This window comes from Zeugodacus cucurbitae, chromosome X (assembly GCF_028554725.1).
Source record: "Zeugodacus cucurbitae isolate PBARC_wt_2022May chromosome X, idZeuCucr1.2, whole genome shotgun sequence".
In the NCBI taxonomy this organism is placed as follows: domain Eukaryota; kingdom Metazoa; phylum Arthropoda; class Insecta; order Diptera; family Tephritidae; genus Zeugodacus; species Zeugodacus cucurbitae.
The window spans coordinates 2,336,511-2,347,051 of NC_071672.1; the positions used below are offsets into that span (position 1 = coordinate 2,336,511).

Genomic DNA, 10,541 nt, shown 5'->3' on the forward strand with positions numbered 1-10,541 from the left:
CCTGCAGTCGCACCTTCACACTCACCAAGTGTGGGGTAAAACTCATTCTTTCACTCATGGTCAACCCCAGGTACTTGACTTGCGTCACATACCTGATGCCGACCCCATTCACTCGGACAACCGGTGGACGCCCTGGTGACAGTCTGCCTTTTAAAAGCATTGTCACCGTTTTGTCCATCGTCCTGTCTACACCCACACTTATCCCCCAGTTGTGGACAATTTCCAAAAATTGTCCTCCCATCCGATCCAACTCACGCCTTGAGCGACCTTCAACAAGGAGAAGAAGGTCGTCCGCAAACGCACAACACTTACAGAGTGGTTCGAGTTGCCCAAGCAGAGAGTCCATCATGAGGTTCCATATACATGGACCACAGATGGATCCCTGTGGACAGCCACGAGGCACTCCAATCTCCACACTCCCATTCATCCCAACGATAGAGGCTTTTCTGTCCGAAAAGTACCTTCGCCAAAAACTAATTTCCGGACAGCCAAGTTCCTCTAGCCGTTCTATCACTCGATCCCAGATCAGATAATCGAATGCCCCCTTGAAGTCAACAAATATGCCTAGGACATACTTGTTGACATTCTCCCTAACAACATTCTGCACATACATCCACGCATCTTCCACACTGCGTCCTTTCCTGAACCCATACTGCCTATCCGACCACATACCCCGCGTTAGCTCCTGAAGTCGTTCCACCATAACCCTCTCCAGTACTTTTCCAAGCACCGGAAGAAGGCTGATGCCCCGATAAGAACGAGGATCACTCCTGATCTTATCAGGGGACTTCAGGAGAGGGACGACCCTGGCACTTTTCCACTCACGTGGAAAATATCCCTCCCACACGCACTTGTTATAAATGGCCTCCAAGTATTCCGGAATGAACTTCCACAAGCTTTTGCACATCTCTCCGTTCAAACCATCAAAACCTGGGGACCGTTTAGACCTAACCAGGCCAAAGGCGTATCCCAACTCCTCATCTTCTAGTGGAGGAACAGGTACCTCTTGTGCTTGAGGTGCCTGAACCTCAGCCCTGGGAAAGAACGCTCCTAACAGAACCTCCGCACACTCTCTCCACGTTGATAACACAGAGTCACCAACGCGGAGAGAGGTGATATCCTCCCTCTTACGACCCCTGCAGATCCTGTAGACCTGCCCCCAGGGGTCGTCCCTATTCTCCCCAACAAAGCTCCTCCATTCCTCTTCTTTTATCCTCACAAGCATATCCTTATACTCCCTAACCGCACATCTAAAATCGTATCTGATCTGGGATAATCTATCCGAATTGGACCGCCGAGAACGCTGAAACTTTCGTCTCAACCGCCGGACAGTCCTCCTCTTCAAGGTTAACTCATTCGTCCACCACTTAATTTTCCTAATCCTAGAACTTTCATACTTCCTGAAAACCCTATCATTAACACACCACACCAACTCATACAGCCGAGCAATTTGCTCGTCCACCCCCAGTTCCTCAAACTCACTAAGCGGTATTTCCAATACCGCTTCCCTTACATTCTGTCCATATTGGTTCCAGTCAGTACCAGAGGTACGCCATCGCCGCAATGGACCCACGTACGCCGAGGGTGGGGATTTCGGAGAAACCATAATTTGTATCAAATTATGGTCACTCAATCCCCACCCTCTCCTAATCTCCCAACTGACGTCAAACGCTCTCCTTGCTGCCTCATTCATTAACGTTACGTCAATATCACTCATGCCCCTAGGCCCCTCAAACGTTAACCATTCACTCGGCTCATTCAAAATGTGGAGGCTCTTAGCCACCACCCATTCACTCAATACCTCGCCTCGGATGTGGCTTTGGTATCCAGACGAATGTCTGGATACCTTACTAAACCACATCGAGGACGAGGCATTTGCATCCAACCCTAGGATAAATGGGCTACTACTCCCCAGTAGTAGTAGCTTATCCATGTAGCCCAGGTAGGGCTCTAGGGGCTCGCTAAATTTGCAATACAAACTAGCGACAATCATCCTACCGAACTCCCCCTCTACTGAAACACACACCCCCTGTTGCGACGAATCCAACACTACGCAATCGTAGTTTGGATCCGTCACAACAATTGCGGCATTACCCCCAAGGTCCGTAAAGACCCTGAAAACCCCAGGAAGACCCCGAACCACACCATTGGTGGTGTAGGGCTCCTGGAGTAAGGCAATGCCGCACCCACCCTCAAGCATACAACCCCCCAACTCACACATCACGGCATACGATCCCTGACAATTTAGCTGAAAGATACCCCCCATCAGTGTCTGGCGAGGGCGCGCTCAACAACACCACAGTATATGGGGCAGACAGCGGACATCATAAGATGCCCAGCTGGCCTACCCTTAAATGCACAGTTGCGACAATGGGGTGCATTGACGCAACCGGCAGCTCTGTGGCCTTCCTGACCGCACCTCCTACAGACATCTGATTTGGCCCTACACTCAGCCACTCTATGGTCAAAACCCATACACCGGAAGCAGCCAGCAACAGGGGTATCCGGTCGAACCCTGAAGGAAAACCACTTTATGTAGCACCGTCCCGCTTCCAAGAGGGCGGACATTGATTTGTCCGAACCCTCAAGGACAACGTTGGTGCTACCATCAGCGGCCACCTTCCAGGGCCGACTGACCATCCGCACATCCGACTTTCTTGCCTCAGGGCTGACGTCCTGGAGGTTCGACCGAAAGAGCTCCTCCATGAAGTCATCATGGGAGATTTCGGTGTGAACCCCCTGAACCACAACCCGCGGACCCAACTTCCGGTTCACAGTCACATCCAATCCCACCTCCCCGAATTTGGTATTATTCGCCACCTTTTCCCTCTCTAAAACAGAGGGGGTGCGAATAACCACCCCACCACCCTTAATTGGCTTCACCTCGTGCACTCGCACTCCGAGGGAAGGTCCCACCTCTTTCACCACCTTTTTTATGACTTCCTTAGAGGAAGTCGTCGGGGCCTTGCTGCGCACAACCACCGACTACGTCTCCACGGGCTTCGGCAATGCCGGAGCAATCGCCTCCAACACAGGTGCTGGAGGCGCACGCACCAACTCAGCCGGAGCCAACCCCACAACCGCCCTCTTCGGTTGGGCAATATATCCCCCACAACCCCCCCTTAGAGCGTCAACCTGACCGCGAAGATGGGCATTCTCGGTTACTACCGTCATCAGGAGCGCCTCGTACTTCGAGGCAAGCTCCATCAGCCCCTTCGCGGTAGTGACCTCAAAGTCCTTCACCCCAAACACCAAGGCATTTAATTCAGCCGTCACTGCCTTCATGGCAGCGACATGGCTGATAGCGCCTCCCCCAACCACACCCCCATTACCTCCACACCCACTTTTCCCCCCCTCATTTACCGAGCTGACTTTCGCCGAACCCCCCTTCGCGACGCTCTTTTTAGCGACGCCCTTTTTCGCGACGCCCTTATCAGCGACGCCCTTATCCGCGACGCCCTTATCCGCGACGCCCTTCCCAGTGCCGCTGTTACCGCCGCTCTCGGCCGGCTTAGCAGCACCCGAAACTGCGGGGTGAGCAACCGCTTTTTCAGCGGTGCCACCTATTCCGCTACCGCTCTCACTCCCACTGTTCTCCGATTTCACCAACAGAGGCGACCACAAACGCGCCCTCCTCCGCGGCGGAGACCTCACCGGTGGCCTCACCTCCTCATAACCCGACGACGTTTCCACCATCACAGTTATGGGGCCCGACCCGTTGCTTTCAGCGAGGGACTTAACCCTCCTCCTCCGTGGTGGAGCCATTCCCACCTTCGGCTTACCCCCAGGCAGGCTGTTACGCCGCCGAACACTGGCGCAGAAGCTACCTGCTCAGGTAAAACCCGAAACAGCTGCTCTCCAGGCGCGTGCAACTGAACGCACTGAAGACGCTGACTCACACGTATACTCGCTCTGTAGCAGTCAGCACCCAAGCAGTCGGTTAATGCGCTCTCGCGAGGGCACAGCCCACAACCCAGCCAAAGGTCTGAAAAGGCTACTCAAAAAAACCGCCGGACAGATCAATGTCCCCGTAACGGTCGCGAGTCAACCGCTGTGGCACTGTACCAACCGCACTGTGGGCTTAACAGCACTCTGCTACGACCGCAGTCGACGCAACAGTCAGCGACCTCAGCACTGGGACAGCCCCAGGCACCCTTTGGGCACAACTGTACGGGCAAACCCGAAACAAGCGCAACTGAACGCCAGGCGCTCAGCACAGCACTCACTGGTAGGCAATCCAGCCAGCAGGAATACCAACAACACGGTAAACCACTGAAACTGTGCGACAGCCCACCAACAACAACTATGTGGATACCCACGCTACTTTAGATAACAACAATGTTGTACTTACCCAATACGCACTGTACAGTCTACCAAAACTGTACAAAACACACGCCCGTACCGAAAAACCGCAACCACGCGCGCACAAAAATGCGGAGAATGCACAACAATGTGCAGTCACACAAATCCACACGCGACCGTAGCAACAACAACACTACCTACCCACGCCAGGCAATAACGGTGCCAATAACACACCGCGTAAACAAATGACCGCACAAAAGAGAATACGGAAAAATCGCAAAAACCACTCGCCAAGAAAAACTCACCAAAATCACAACGATGCGCACGCACGTCTATCCGCGTCGAAAGCCAACTAACGAATGAGTAGATAGGGACATCTAAAGCCAATATTAACGTGAGTACCTGCCGACGACGGCCTTACCTCACGGTGCTCAAAAGCACAGCGGATCAAATCAATGCGATGATCAGCGCCCCGAAAAATGCAATGCATTATTCAGTACCAATTGGCGTGTGGAATGGACACACTAACCACCTTGGTGAGGAGTAGATAGGGACAGTAGGAATCTCGTTAATCCATTCATGCGCGTCACTAATTAGATGACGAGGCATTTGGCTGCCTTAAGAGAGTCATAGTTACTACCGCCGTTTACCCGCGCTTACTTGAATTTCTTCACTTTGACATTCAGAGCACTGGGCAGAAATCATATTGTGTCAACACCCGTTAGGGCCATCACAATGCTTTGTTTTAATTAGACAGTCGGATTCCCCAAGTCCGTGCCAGTTCTGAATTGATTGTTAATTGATAATCGTTATAATTAAATAAGAATATATATCTTGCGATATAATTCTTATAAAATTTTAGCAAGAAAGTTCCACAATTGGCTACGTAACTACTATCCGGGGAACAAGAACCGAAATTCTCTATTTACCCAGAACGAGTACATAAACCATGGTATTGCTACCCGACTATCTCAATGTTCAGAGCCAATCCTTATCCCGAAGTTATGGATCTAATTTGCCGACTTCCTTTACCTACATTATTCTATCGACTAGAGACTCTTCACCTTGGAGACCAGCTGCGGATATTGGTACGGCCTGTTGAGAAGTTTGCGTAACCCCACCATAAATTTTCAAGGTCCGAGGAGAAAATATCGACACAACAGTAAATGTCATGCTCTTCTAGTCCATCTACCATATCTCTCTTCGAAAGACTTCCATGGAAGTACGACTATAAAACAGAAAAGAAAACTCTTCCGATACCTCTCGACGGCTTCTTTATGGTCGTTCCTGTTGCCAGGATGAGCACAAGGCCCATTTTTAGTAACAAACGGATACTCAACAGGTTACGGAATTGGAACCGTATTCCCTTTCGTTCAAAATTATTCAAGTGTTTAATTGCTATGAAGAAAACATAATAATATATTCTCAACAATTCATTAAAACTTGAAAATTTTCGGCTTTCGCCTTGAACTTAGGACCGACTAACTCGTGATCAACCACTGTTCACACGAAACCCTTCTCCACTTCAGTCCTCCAAGGTCTCATTCGATTATTTGCTACTACCACCAAGATCTGTACCAATGGCGGCTCCATGCAGGCTTACGCCAAACACTTCTAAGCACACCATTGTACCCTCCTACTCACTAAAGTTTCAAAATTTATAATCCAACCGAAATTGTATTATAAATCATGTACTTTAGCGGTAATGTATAGGTATACAACTTAAGCGCCATCCATTTTAAGGGCTAGTTGCTTCGGCAGGTGAGTTGTTACACACTCCTTAGCGGATTACGACTTCCATGTCCACCGTCCTGCTGTTTTAAGCAACCAACGCCTTTCATGGTATCTGCATGAGTTGTTAATTTGGGCACCGTAACATTACGTTTGGTTCATTCCACAGCGCCAGTTCTGCTTACCAGTAGGTTAAGGTCGTTTCGACCCTAAGGCCTCTAATCATTCGCTTTACCAGATAAGATTATTTTACATAATATTTAAATGCACCAGCTATCCTGAGGGGAAACTTCGGAGGGAACCAGCTACTAGATGGTTCGATTGGTCTTTCGCCCCTATACTCAATTCTGACAATCGATTTGCACGTCAGAACTGTTTCGGTCTTCCATAACGGTTTCCCCTGACTTCAACCTGATCAAGTATAGTTCACCATCTTTCGGGTCACAGCATATATGCTCAAGGTACGCTCCAGTTAGAGGTATAAATAATAATAAATTATCATTATACATAACTATATGGAACGCCCCGGGATTGAATTAATAGTAAAATATTTCACTAAAAATTAATCCCATTATATAAAAGTTAAGTTAATTTCGCCATTAGGTTTAATATAACCCAATGACTTGCACATATGTTAGACTCCTTGGTCCGTGTTTCAAGACGGGTCCCGAAGGTATCCTGAATCTTTCGCATTGTTAATCATATAAATGCATACAATTAATATTAAAATCAATGATAATAATATTATTGTAAAATTCAAAAGAATTTAAGCATTATATATGTAAAATCTATCAACACTTTATCAAATCATCAGTATTTATTCTATGTTAATAAGCTAAAAGCAAATTAATTTGAATAAACTTAACACCAATGATCTTTTGATAAATATTTTATTATGTTAATAGATTACAATGTCCTTATATGAAAAAAATGCACACTATTAGTAATAATATTTTATGCTAGACGTTCCTCTAAATGTATATATTATTTGAAATAATATTGAAATTTTATTGTTTTTGGGAATACTAAGATTTTTATTTATTATAAAATTTCGTTCAAATATGAGGTGTTCAAGAATATATTTTTTATATTTCTTTTTATGCTATTAATATTATGGATTGAAAAATACAATCCAGTAATATACCATGTGCTTAAATTCTTTTAATTGACTAAAAGAATAAGCAACTAATTTAGCATAGTCTTACAACCCTCAACCATATGTAGTCCAAGCAGCACTTTAAAATTAATTAAAGTACATAACAGCATGGACTGCAATATGCGTTCAAAATGTCGATGTTCATGTGTCCTGCAGTTCACACGATGACGCACAGTTAGCTGCGTTCTTCATCGACCCATGAGCCGAGTGATCCACCGCTTAGAGTGATAATTTTTTTGTTTATTTTAATTTAACGTCAAGAGTTTTTAATTTATTGAAAGAATAACATTTCGTTTTCGTATATTATATAAATTATTTTAAAACATCTTTCAATAAATTGTAATTTACAAGTTGCGCATGTCTTAGTCTAACAAATACAGTAATTCCTTTTTTATTACATTTTATTTAATTTCTATAAATTTTTAAGGAATTACACGTTAATAAGAACAAATTAACTTATCATTTATATTATTTTTATAAATAATAAGTACAACTATATATGTTTAAAGGTTTGTTGCGTTGAAATACAACGTATGCGATATAATTTTCATTATATTTCAAGGAGTAAAAAAAAAAAGAAAAAAAAGAAAAACATTCAAATAAATGAATGAAAAGAAAAAAAAGAAAATAATTTTTCTTTTTTATTCTTTTTTTGTTTGTTTGTTTGTTTGTTTTTTTTATAATATTTACGGTTAGGAGCACAATAATGATCCTTCCGCAGGTTCACCTACGGAAACCTTGTTACGACTTTTACTTCCTTCCGTGAAACACAAGGCGTCACAGTGATCACGTCCGGAGACCTCACTAAATAATTCAATCGGTAGTAGCGACGGGCGGTGTGTACAAAGGGCAGGGACGTAATCAATGCGAGTTAATGACTCACACTTACTGGGAATTCCAAGTTCATGTGAACAGTTTCAGTTCACAATCCCAAGCATGAAAGTGGTTCAGCGGTTTACCCGGACCTCTCGGTCTAGGAAATACACGTTGATACTTTCATTGTAGCGCGCGTGCAGCCCAGGACATCTAAGGGCATCACAGACCTGTTATTGCTCAATCTCGTTACTGCTAGACGCAATTTGTCCATTTAAGAAGCTAGTGTCCTTATAATGGGACAAACCAACAGGTACGGCTCCACTTATATAAACACATTCAAACACTTGCACATTCAAGATGAACTCATGAATGAAGGCTATATAAGCTTCAACACCATAATCCTGAAAGCATCTATTTAATATATTTGAGTCTCGTTCGTTATTGGAATTAACCAGACAAATCACTCCACGAACTAAGAACGGCCATGCACCACCACCCATAGATTCGAGAAAGAGCTATCAATCTGTCTTACACGCTTATGTTCGGACCTGGTAAGTTTTCCCGTGTTGAGTCAAATTAAGCCGCAGGCTCCACTCCTGGTGGTGCCCTTCCGTCAATTCCTTTAAGTTTCAGCTTTGCAACCATACTTCCCCCGGAGCCCAAAAGCTTTGGTTTCCCGGGAAGCGACTGAGAGAGCCATAGTAGTAGCTACACCCAATTGCTAGCTGGCATCGTTTATGGTTAGAACTAGGGCGGTATCTGATCGCCTTCGAACCTCTAACTTTCGTTCTTGATTAATGAAAACATCTTTGGCAAATGCTTTCGCTTAAGTTAGTCTTACGACGGTCCAAGAATTTCACCTCTCGCGTCGTAATACTAATGCCCCCAAACTGCTTCTATTAATCATTACCTCTTGATCTAAAAACCAATGAAAGTAGAACAGAGGTCTTATTTCATTATTCCATGCACAAAATATTCAGAAATTTTTTATTCATTTAGAGCCTGCTTTAAGCACTCTAATTTGTTCAAAGTAATTGTACCGGCCCACAACAACACTCGATGAAGAGCACTGAAGCAGGTTTAAATAGGAGGAATATATAAAAAATACATTGTATTAATTACATATAAGAACTCCACCGGTAATACGCTTGCATACATAAGGTAATGTACATACCACAATTATAGCTGTACTACCCGTATGAAGCACAAATTCAACTACGAACGTTTTAACCGCAACTACTTTAATATACGCTATTATAGCTGGAATTACCGCGGCTGCTGGCACCAGACTTGCCCTCCAATAGGTCCTTATTAAAGGATTTAAAGTGTATTCATTCCAATTACAGGGCCTCGGATCTGAGTCCTGTATTGTTATTTTTCGTCACTACCTCCCCGAACTGGGAGTGGGTGATTTACGCGCCTGCTGCCTTCCTTAGATGTGGTAGCCGTTTCTCAGGCTCCCTCTCCGGAATCGAACCCTGATTCCCCGTTACCCGTTGCAACCATGGTAGTCCTAGATACTACCATCAAAAGTTGATAGGGCAGACATTTGAAAGATCTCTCGTCGGTACGAGACCATACGATCTGCAAGTTATCTAGAGTTCAACCAATATAACGATCTTACGATCGCTTGGTTTTAGCCTAATAAAAGCACACGTTCCAAAAGGTCCGTGTTTATTTTGCATGTATTAGCTCTCGAATTACCACAGTTATCCAAGTAACTGTTAACGATCTATGGAACCATAACTGATATAATGAGCCTTTTGCGGTTTCACTTTTAATTTGTTTGTACTTAGACATGCATGGCTTAATCTTTGATACAAGCATATAACTACTGGCAGGATCAACCAGAATAATATTTTTTATTCATTTATATAATATTTTTTATACTATATAAATTTTTATAATGATATTTTCAATATTTGAAAATTAAGTACACGACATATACAAAATGCAAAGAAGAACGAAATCTTCTTCTTAACTGGCGTAGAAACCGCTTACGCGGTTATAGCCGAGTCCACAACAGTGCGCCACGCATCTCTCCTTTTGGCGGTTTGGCGCCAATTGGTAATACCAAGTGAAGACAGGTCCTTCTCCACCTGGTCCTTCCACCGGAGTGGAGGTCTCCCTCTTCCTCGGCTTCCACCAGCGGGTACTGCATCGAAAACTTTCAGAGCTGGGGCACTTTCATCCATTCGAACAACATGACCCAGCCAGCGTAGCCGCTGTCTTTTTATTCGCTGGACTATGTCTATGTCGTCGAACAACACATACAGCTCATCATTCCATCTTCTGCGGTATTCACCGTTGCCAATGTTTAAGGGACCGTAAATCTTCCGCAAAACCTTTCTCTCGAAAACTCCTAGTGCCGTCTCATCGGATGTTGACACCGTCCACGCTTCTGCACCATAAAGTAGGACGGGAATGATGAGGGACTTGTAGAGTTTAGTTTTTGTTCGTCGAGAGAGGACTTTACTTTTCAATTGCCTACTCAGTCCATAGTAGCACCTGTTGGCAAGAGTGATTCTGCGTTGGA

The 10,541-nt window shown here is 44.8% G+C and overlaps 1 non-coding gene and 1 pseudogene across 1 annotated transcript; both read right to left on the bottom strand.

The window, feature by feature from the left end:
- Positions 1-7,237: 7,237 nt before the first annotated feature.
- On the bottom strand, positions 7,238-7,416 carry LOC128923194 (5.8S ribosomal RNA). The gene has a single exon (XR_008472225.1). It is a non-coding gene; the product is annotated as a 5.8S ribosomal RNA (ribosomal RNA).
- Positions 7,417-7,893: 477 nt separating this feature from the next.
- Positions 7,894-9,859, bottom strand: LOC128923344 (small subunit ribosomal RNA; annotated as a pseudogene).
- Between the last annotated feature and the right edge of the window lie 682 nt (positions 9,860-10,541).